A 9282-nucleotide genomic window follows, 5' to 3' on the forward strand; every position below is an offset into this window, starting at 1 on the left:
AGCTATTTCACATAGAATTGAATGTGTGTCTAATGCATGCCATGAGTAAATATAATAGTACAACCAATACAATTAGTTGTCATTAATTTAATGTGCACCATACTCGCAGCTTGAGTTCTAGGGATGTCATATTGTTAACATGGAGGAATGTCGAAAAGAATACATCGGAGTGTGCATTCTAATTTGTAATTAGAGATGAGCTATTGACATAAAGGATTGATGCCAGGGACTTAAATACCCAATGTAATTTTAAAAATCAATTTGTGTTCCTTCAACATCAGATGTAAATGTTCTAGGTGATTATATGTAAACCTTGAGGGTACTTGAACATACCATATATTTCTATTTTTCCTATTGCATATACGAGCATCTTTTAGTTCAACCGAACCCCTATGAACTACCGGGAATAGATACATTAGCACCAAGAAATTATGGTTTGAGCAATTCGTTGACAAGTAGCAAATCTGCTGCAGACCAAGATGGACAAGTGGGGAAATGGATTAGTAAGGTTATAATATTTCTGATTTGCTACTAAAAACCTGGCTGGTAAAATAGTAATACACTCGTTGCAGTGGTTCGGATAGTGGTCGAGCAGCTGCAACCTACTCCATGCGTACAGTTTAGTGTAACAATAGGAAATTGGCTACAGTACACACTCATATTAATGGTATGCTTTTGGGCGCTCTCGAGTTGTTGCCGGAACTACTTAGAAACTTTAACTTCCTCCAAATAATTCACGAGTCTTTGCGGTGGTTAATTATACTGTAGGTCGCGCCTTGGCTAACAAGGATAGCAGGCGACGGGCAAGGATGATGTCGCGGCCAAGTGAGCAGTACCTCATCAGTGGGCCATCCTTGGTCCAGAGCAAGCTAATTAAGAGCAGTAGATAAGTACCTGGCCTTGGAGAGCGAGGAACTCCCGGTATTCCATCGGCGTTGAGGCTCCAAGCAGGTTCCGGTGAGGATAGAGGTTGAGACTAGGCGATACCACCATCGCGCCGACGAGCGCATGCAACATCTGGGGCCAAGCGCTCTGGCATCGGCTAAGTTGCTACAACCAAATTCTTAGGTCGGGCGGAATCACCAAGTCAATTGTCGCAACCTCGGCACGTAGCGGTACAACACCACCGACAACTTGCCGGAGTGCCGGCGTCCAAACTAAGCATGGATCAGGTTTTGCCCAGAAAGAGTTCCACCATGCAATGTCATGATGCACGAGAATCACCGAATGAGTACGAGGGGAGTACAAGGTGCGGCCAGCGGCGCCGATTGGAGCACGGGAGAACAGAAATTGACGCCGGCGGCGCTGGAGCTATACACGAGAGAGAGAGAGAGAGAGAGAGAGAGAGAGAGAGAGAGAGAGAGAGAGAGAGAGAGAGAGAGAGAGAGAGAGGTGAGAAAGGGGATCCAGAGAGAGGGGAACAAACGACAGTGCCTGTGCGTACAGCTGTACAAGGCGAGCTACTGGTCACGGGTGTTGTGGCCAAGTGCAATACACTTTTTTTTTTGTTTCCAGAATCCTTATAGTTGTTTATGTAACATGTTCTATCTCCTTCGAAAAGTGGATTCATTCCAAAAAAAAAATATTGCAGAAAATGGTAATGGCGAGTAAGAAGATTATTTACGAAGAAACAAAAAAAAATCATATTCTTATACATTTGGAGAAAAAGAGGAAGCATTACTTATGTTAGATGAAACACCAAGGTTCATGAGTAGTTTTTTTTTGTATTGAACTTGAATTAACCTCATATTCTTGCCATCTATTTTTTTCGATAAAGTCTTGCCATCTATTTGGTTGACACAAATAACTTCCGGTTATTTTTTCATTTTGTTTGCGAGTAGAGCTAGCTCTTGGTGATGCAGGTTTCTTGCGGCCTTCTTTTGCTATGCATGCAGATAGAATCCATTCGAGCTACTTCCCGAAGTTCCCGTTGCCGTAGATGGTGCTCACATGTTTTTCTACCATTAGCTATGCTTGGAGGACCCTCGCTAGCAGCTAGACTTTGGCTAGATTTTCATAGAATGTACACAAGAATTTTATCGGCTATGTTATATAACAGGCTTAGAAAAATATTAATATTAGCTTAACCAAGTACCTATTTTGACTCCATCTTAAGATGTTTGTTTCTCTGTTTGAATGTAATGCGATTATCCTAATTTCATCATATTTATTTTGCTTTGAACCTAAAAAAATATTATCATATTTTGCCTAATTTTTATCATCGTTATATAAAATGCAAATAGGTGTGAAATTCACGGGATCGTGCGCCAAGGCGCACATCTAAATCTAGTGCCAGGTTGTACCTCGCCAGGATAGCACGCATCTGCTCCTTTGCTGGGCTTGCAGGTACAGCGCACTCCGGCGAAGATTCGAGTGGTGACGCTGCATGCCGACTCATGCACACGCGCTGGTCGAGATCGCTGATTCGACTACCACCATGAAGTCGCCGAAATTTATTGTAGGTGAATCTTGCCAGATGCGATCAGATGTGATCTGGCCGCCATTGCCGATGAAGAAGGATCCCGCCCGGATCACAAAATCCATCGCCACGAGTCCCCACGGACGGCGCCAATTGACGAGGGATCACCTCGCCAATGCCTACGTATTGTAGACTTGGGTTTTGGGAGAGAGCGACGATGGAGATTCCGGGAGCGAGATTAGGCACACGACGTACCCAGCTTCGGGTCCCCTCGGTGGAGGATCCCTACGTGCTGCTAGCAATCCAGTATATGATCATATGTTTTACATGGTGTCGCCGTAGGCGGAGCTGTGTTGTCTATATTCTGTCTATCTATTGTCCCTCTTTCGGGTGCCCTGGCTAGCTTTATATATGCAACCAACCTAGGGTTTTACAAGAGTCCTAGTCGACTACTTCTTCGGGTTGCCTTGTTGGGCCTTCTCCATATTGGGTCTTCTCCATATTGGGCCGAGCCAGGTATACTAATAATGGGTACCCGAAGGGTATGCCCATGTCACTCCCTCAACTTCGGGAACATTCTTTAAAAATATGTTTAAAACTCAAACTCGGTAGCTTTGTAATGTCACAGACTAATTTTGAATTCTTGAACATTGTTAAAATTGTGAACATTTTGTAATTCTTGGCCATTTTGTGAGAAGCTGGAAGAAATGATAGTTAAATTTTTCTTGTTTTTGTATTGGTTAATATGTTTATTTTCCAAAAATAATTTACTAGAGTAGATCCAACGAACTAGAAAGCAGCGCGCGGACAACATTCCTACCAACAAGAACATGCAATGACCACCGCGCAAACTTCTAGCCAGAAAAAGCAATGACCAGTGCCCAACGCGTCCTTCCGTGCGGATGATGAAGAAAACCGTTGTGGGGGGGCGGTATCCCTCCCTGTAAGGGTATATTGCCCCTATGTGTGGTTTTGGTAATTAATGACAACCCTTATGAACTAATGTTTTTATTGAGTTTATATGAAGGAATATTTCATAGGTACTGCTTGTAGACCATGTGTTGGATTTAAGTATGGATGCCATAAAGATAAAGATATACCTTGAGTATTGGCATCAAGATCATCGATTTGAACACATATATGTGATATGATCAAGAAGAAGAAATGAAGATGGAGTTCTTATGTGGAACTCAATATTTGAGCAATAAATGATTATGATCTTGAGTGCTTGATTACAAGTGAAGAATTCAAGATATGGCTCTAAGTCGGTGTCATGTTAGTCTCATAAGTTGAGCTATGGTTGACTAAGATTTAGAGCATGCAAACAAATGAAGAGTTATGTATACACCTCAAGATAGTATGATAGAGCATGAGAAGATACTAGGTTGACAAATACAAAGAGTGAAGAATAAATTCAAGTTTGGTCAACACATGAAGCATGAAGAATGTGTCACGTGAAGTCATGTTGCATGGTAAGCCTTGTCAATTATGCTTTATGAACTAACCCATCATATATGTTCCCTTGGTGATAATGGACTGATGCCGCGTGACAGGGCTTGATGGAGTGTTGATTCCTCCCCAGTAACGGCGCCAAAAAAGCAGTTGCTTGTGACGGTAAAGCACACGTCCGTTGGGAACCCCAAGAGGAAGGTATGATGCGTACATCAGCGAGTATTCCCTCAGTAAGAAACCAAGGTTATCGAACCAGTAGGAGATGAAGGCCACGTGAAGGTTGTTGGTGAAGGAGTGTAGTGCGGCGCAACACCAGGGATTCCGGCGCCAACATGGAACCTGCACAACACAATCAAAATACTTTGTCCCAACTTAACAATGAGGTTTTCAATCTCACTGGCTTGCTGTAAACAAAGGATTAAACGTATGGCGAGGGCGTGTGGCGCAGGCGGGGGATTATATAGTTTGGAGGCGGATCGCGGGCAGTGCCAGGCGGAAGGAAGAAAGGAAGGTGGGACGAGCCTGGGAGGGATGCCCGGTGGGCCACGCCGCCGGCCGTCCGCGTCACGCACCGTGGCCACCGGGCCCAGCTGCCTGCCTGGCTGGCCGCGATTCGCCGCTGGATTCGATGTGTCTAATTTGGTTTTTGCTCAAGCTTTTTTCTTTGATCAAGGGGAAATATCCTGCTCAAGTAGAGAGAGGGAAAAAGAGGAAAATATCCGTTTGGTATCCGGCCATGTACCTGTGCCCATCACAGGAATGATCCCACTAGGTTATAATAAATGATCACCTAATTAGATCACATCGTCTTCAAATCTTTGTTTATCTCACCGGCTTGCTGAAAACAAAGAATTAAACGTATGGTGTGGAGAATGATGTTTGCTTGCAAAGAACAACAGAGAACAATGATTGCAGTAGGTTGTATTTCAGATGTAAAAGAATGGACCGGGGTCCACAGTTCACTAGTGGTGTCTCTCCAATAAGATAAATAACATGTTGGGTGAACAAATTACGCTTGGGCAATTGACAAATAGAGAGGGCATAACAATGCACATACATATCATGATGACTATTATGAGATTTACTTAGGGCATTAAGATAAAGAACATAGACCGCTATCCAGCATGCATCTATGCCTAAAAAGTCCACATTCGGGTTAGCATCCGCACCCCTTCCAGTATTAAGTTGCAAACAACAGACAATTGCATTAAGTATTGTGCGTAATGTAAACAATACAAATATCCTTAGACAAAGCATTGATGTTTTATCCCTAGTGGCAACAAAGACATCCACAACCTTAGAACTTTCTATCACTGTCCCAGATTCAATGAAGGCATGAACCCACTATCTAGCATAAATACCCCTCTTGGAGTTACAAGTATCAACTTGGCCAGAGCCTCTACTAGCAACGGAGAGCATGCAAGATCATAAACAACACATATATGATAGATCGATAATCAACTTGACATAGTATTCCATATTCATCGGATCCCAACAAACACAACATGTAGCATTACAAATAGATGATCTTGATCATGATAGGCAGCTCACAAGATCTAAACATGATGGCATAATAGGAGAAGACAACCATCTAGCTACTGCTATGGACCCATAGTCCAAGGATGAACTACTCACGCATTAGTCCGGAGGCGGGCATGGTGATGTAGAGCCCTCCGGTGATGATTCCTCTCTCCGGCAGGGTGCCGGAGGAGATCTTCAGAACCCCCCGAGATGGGGTTGACGGTGGCGGCGTCTCTGGAACTGTTCTCGTAATTTGGCTCTCAGTACTAGGGTTTTCCGATACGAAGGAATATATAGGCGAAGAGGCAGCGTCGGCGGAGCCAGGGGTGGGCTCCCCATAGGCCGGCGCGCCTGGGGGCCTGGCCGCGCCGCCCTGTGGGGTGGGCCCCCTGCTGGCCGCCTCCGACTCTTCTGTGAACTTCTGGAATCCTCCATGGAAAATAGGGCCGTGGGCTTTTGTTTCGTCCAATTCCGAGAATATTTCCTGTGTAGGATTTCTGAAACCAAAAACAGCAGAAAACAGGAACTGGCGCTTCGGAATCTTGTTAATAGGTTAGTACCGGAAAATGCATCAAAATGATATAAAGTATGAATAAAACATGTAGGTATTGTCATAAAACTAGCATGGAACATAAGAAATTATAGATACGTTGGAGACGTATCAAGCATCCCCAAGCTTAGTTCCTACTTGCCCTCGAGTAGGTAAACGATAAAAAGAATAATTTCTGAAGTGACATGCTACCAACATGATCTTGATCAATACTATTGTAAAGCATATGAGATGAATGAAGTGACTCAAAGCAATGGTTTATAGTTTGCTAACAAAAAGATAATGACTAAACAACTGAATCATATAGCAAAAACTTTTCATGAATAGTACTTTCAAGACAAGCATCGAAAAGTCTTGCATAAGAGTTAACTCATAAAGCAATAGATTCTTAATAGAAGGTTTTGAAGCAACACAAAGGAAGATTTAAGTTTCAGTAGTTGCTTTCAACTTTCAACATGTATATCTCATGGATAATTGTCAACACAAAGTAATATGATGAGTGCAATAAGCAAGCATGTAAGAATCAATGCACACAGTTGACACAAGTGTTTGCTTCTGAGATAGAAAGAAGTAGGTAAACGGACTCAACATAAAGTAAAAGAAAGGCCCTTCGCAGAGGGAAGCAGGGATTAAATCATGTGCTAGAGCTTTTCAAGTTTTGAAATCATATAGAGAGCATAAAAGTAAAGTTTTGAGAGGTGTTTGTTGTTGTCAACGAATGGTAGTGGGCATTCTAACCCCCTTGTCAAACAGAGACTTTCAAAGAGCAGCTCCCATGAAGGACGTTATCTCTACCAGCAAGGTAGATCATCCCTCTTCTCTTTTGTTTACACATGTACTTTAGTTTTATTTATGGATGACACTCCTCCCAACCTTTTTCTTTCACAAGCCATGGCTAACTGAATCCTCGGGTGCCTTCCAACATTTCACATACCATGGAGGAGTGTCTATTTGCAAAATTAAGTTGTTTAGTGATGAATCAGGGCAAAACATGTGAAGAGAATTATTAATGAAAGTTAATTAATTGGGGCTGGGAACCCCGTTGCCAGCTCTTTTTGCAAAATTATTAGATAAGCGGATGTGCCACTAGTCCATTGGTGAAAGTCCGCCCAACAAGTTTGAAAGATAAAACACCACATGCTTCCTCATGAGCTATAAAACATTGACACAAATAAGAGATAATAACTTTTTGAATTGTTTAAAGGTAGCACATGAAGTATTTACTTGGAATGGCAGAGAAATACCACATAGTAGGTAGTTGTGGTGGACACAAATGGCATAGGTTTTGGCTCAAGGTTTTGGATGCACGAGAAGCATTCCCTCTCAGTACAAGGCTTTGGCTAGCAAGGTTGTTTGAAGCAACACAAGTATGAACCGGTACAACAAAACTTACATAAGAACATATTGCAAGCATTATAAGACTCTACACTGTCTTTCTTGTTGCTCAAACACTTTTACCAAAAAATATCTAGACCTTAGAGAGACCAATCATGCAAACCAAATTTCAACAAGCTCTATAGTAGTTCTCCACTAATAGGTTTAAACTACATGATGCAAGAGCTTAAACATGATCTACTTGAGAGCTCAAAACAATTGCCAAGTATCAAATTATTCAAGACAATATACCAATTACCACATGAAGCATTTTCTGTTTCCAACCAAATAGCAATAGATGCAGCGGCTTTCAGCTTTTGCCATTGAACATTAAAAGTAAAAGCGAAGAACACTAGTGTTCATATGAAAAAGCGGAGCATGTCTCTCTCCCACACAAGCATGTTAGGATCCGATTTATTCAGAGAATGAAAATAACAAAATGAAAATAAAAGCACACAGATGCTCCAAGTAAAGCTGATACGTCTCCAACGTATCGATAATTTCTTATGTTCCATGCCATATTATTGATGATACCTACATGTTTTATGCACACTTTATGTCATATTCGTGCATTTTCTGGAACTAACCTATTAACAAGATGCCGAAGAGCCGATTCGTTGTTTTCTGCTGTTTTTGGTTTCAGAAATCCTAGTAACGAAATATTCTCGGAATTGGACGAAATCAAGACCCAGGGTCCTATTTTGCCACGAAGCTTCCGGAAGACCGAAGAGGAGTCGAAGTGGGGCCACGAGGGGCCGCCACCATAGCACTACAAGAAAAGTTGCCATGGCCGACGAAGTTGAAGTCGCGCCGTGGTTGCTGGTGTACCATGGCCGACGATTTTGGTCCCTCCGTGGTGCATGTCAAAACTTTTTTTTTCTCGTTTTTGAGGCCACCTAGCCCGACGAAAGCGGCCAAAACGTCGCGTATGGTGGCCCGGGACGTGGTGCATCGCGAATTCTCGGGTTCGCCGGCCGAGTCAACGCAAATCCGCACCGCCGAGGGATGTAGGGCCCGAGATGGCAGCCTCTCCGGCATTGTTTTTTTTCTCGATCGCGCCATCTCGTTCAACGTTCTCCGATCGAGCCGTTTACGATGCGGGATCATGGGTCCCGCATGTCATCCTCTATGAACCAAAATTCTTTCTATTCTTGGATTTTTTTGACCCCACGATTTCGGGTACTTCCTTTTCTTTTGATCCCTTGCCGCCTTGGAAACGTTGAGACCGCTGCCGCTAAATGGGACCCGCATGTCATCCTCTATGTGCAATCAACTTTCTTTTCTTGGAGTTTTTTTGGCACCTCAAATTTGGTCACTTGCCTTTTTCTTTCGATCCCCTGCCGCCTCTCAAACGGTGATACCGCCGCTGCTAAATGGGACCCGCATGTCATCCTCTATGCACTATAAAACTTTCTTTTCTTGAATTATTTTTGGCACCTCATATTTGGTCACTTGCCTTTTTCTTTCGATCCCCGCCGCCTCTCAAACGGTGATACCGCTGCTGCTAAATGGGACCCGCATGTCATCCTCTATGCACTATAAAACTTTCTTTTCTTGAATTATTTTTGGCACCTCATATTTGGTCACTTGCCTTTTTCTTTCGATCCCCTGCCGCCTCTCAAACGGTGATACCGGCTCGTTGCTAAATGGGACCCGCATGTCATCCTCTATGTGCAATCAACTTTCTTTTCTTGGAGTTTTTTTGGCACCTCAAATTTGGTCACTTGCCTTTTTCTTTCGATCCCCTGCCGCCTCTCAAACGGTGATACCGCTGCCGCTAACCGGGACCCGCATGTCATCCTCTATGTACTATAAAACTTTCTTTTCTTGAATTATTTTTGGCACCTCATATTTGGTCACTTACCTTTTTCTTTCGATCTCATGCCACGTTTGAAACGTTGAGGAACCCTGCAGCTCATGGGACCCGCATGTCATCCTCTATGTACTATAAAAGTTCATTTTCTTG

The sequence above is a fragment of the Lolium rigidum genome, chromosome 5 (genome assembly GCF_022539505.1).
Source record: "Lolium rigidum isolate FL_2022 chromosome 5, APGP_CSIRO_Lrig_0.1, whole genome shotgun sequence".
NCBI classification, from domain to species: domain Eukaryota; kingdom Viridiplantae; phylum Streptophyta; class Magnoliopsida; order Poales; family Poaceae; genus Lolium; species Lolium rigidum.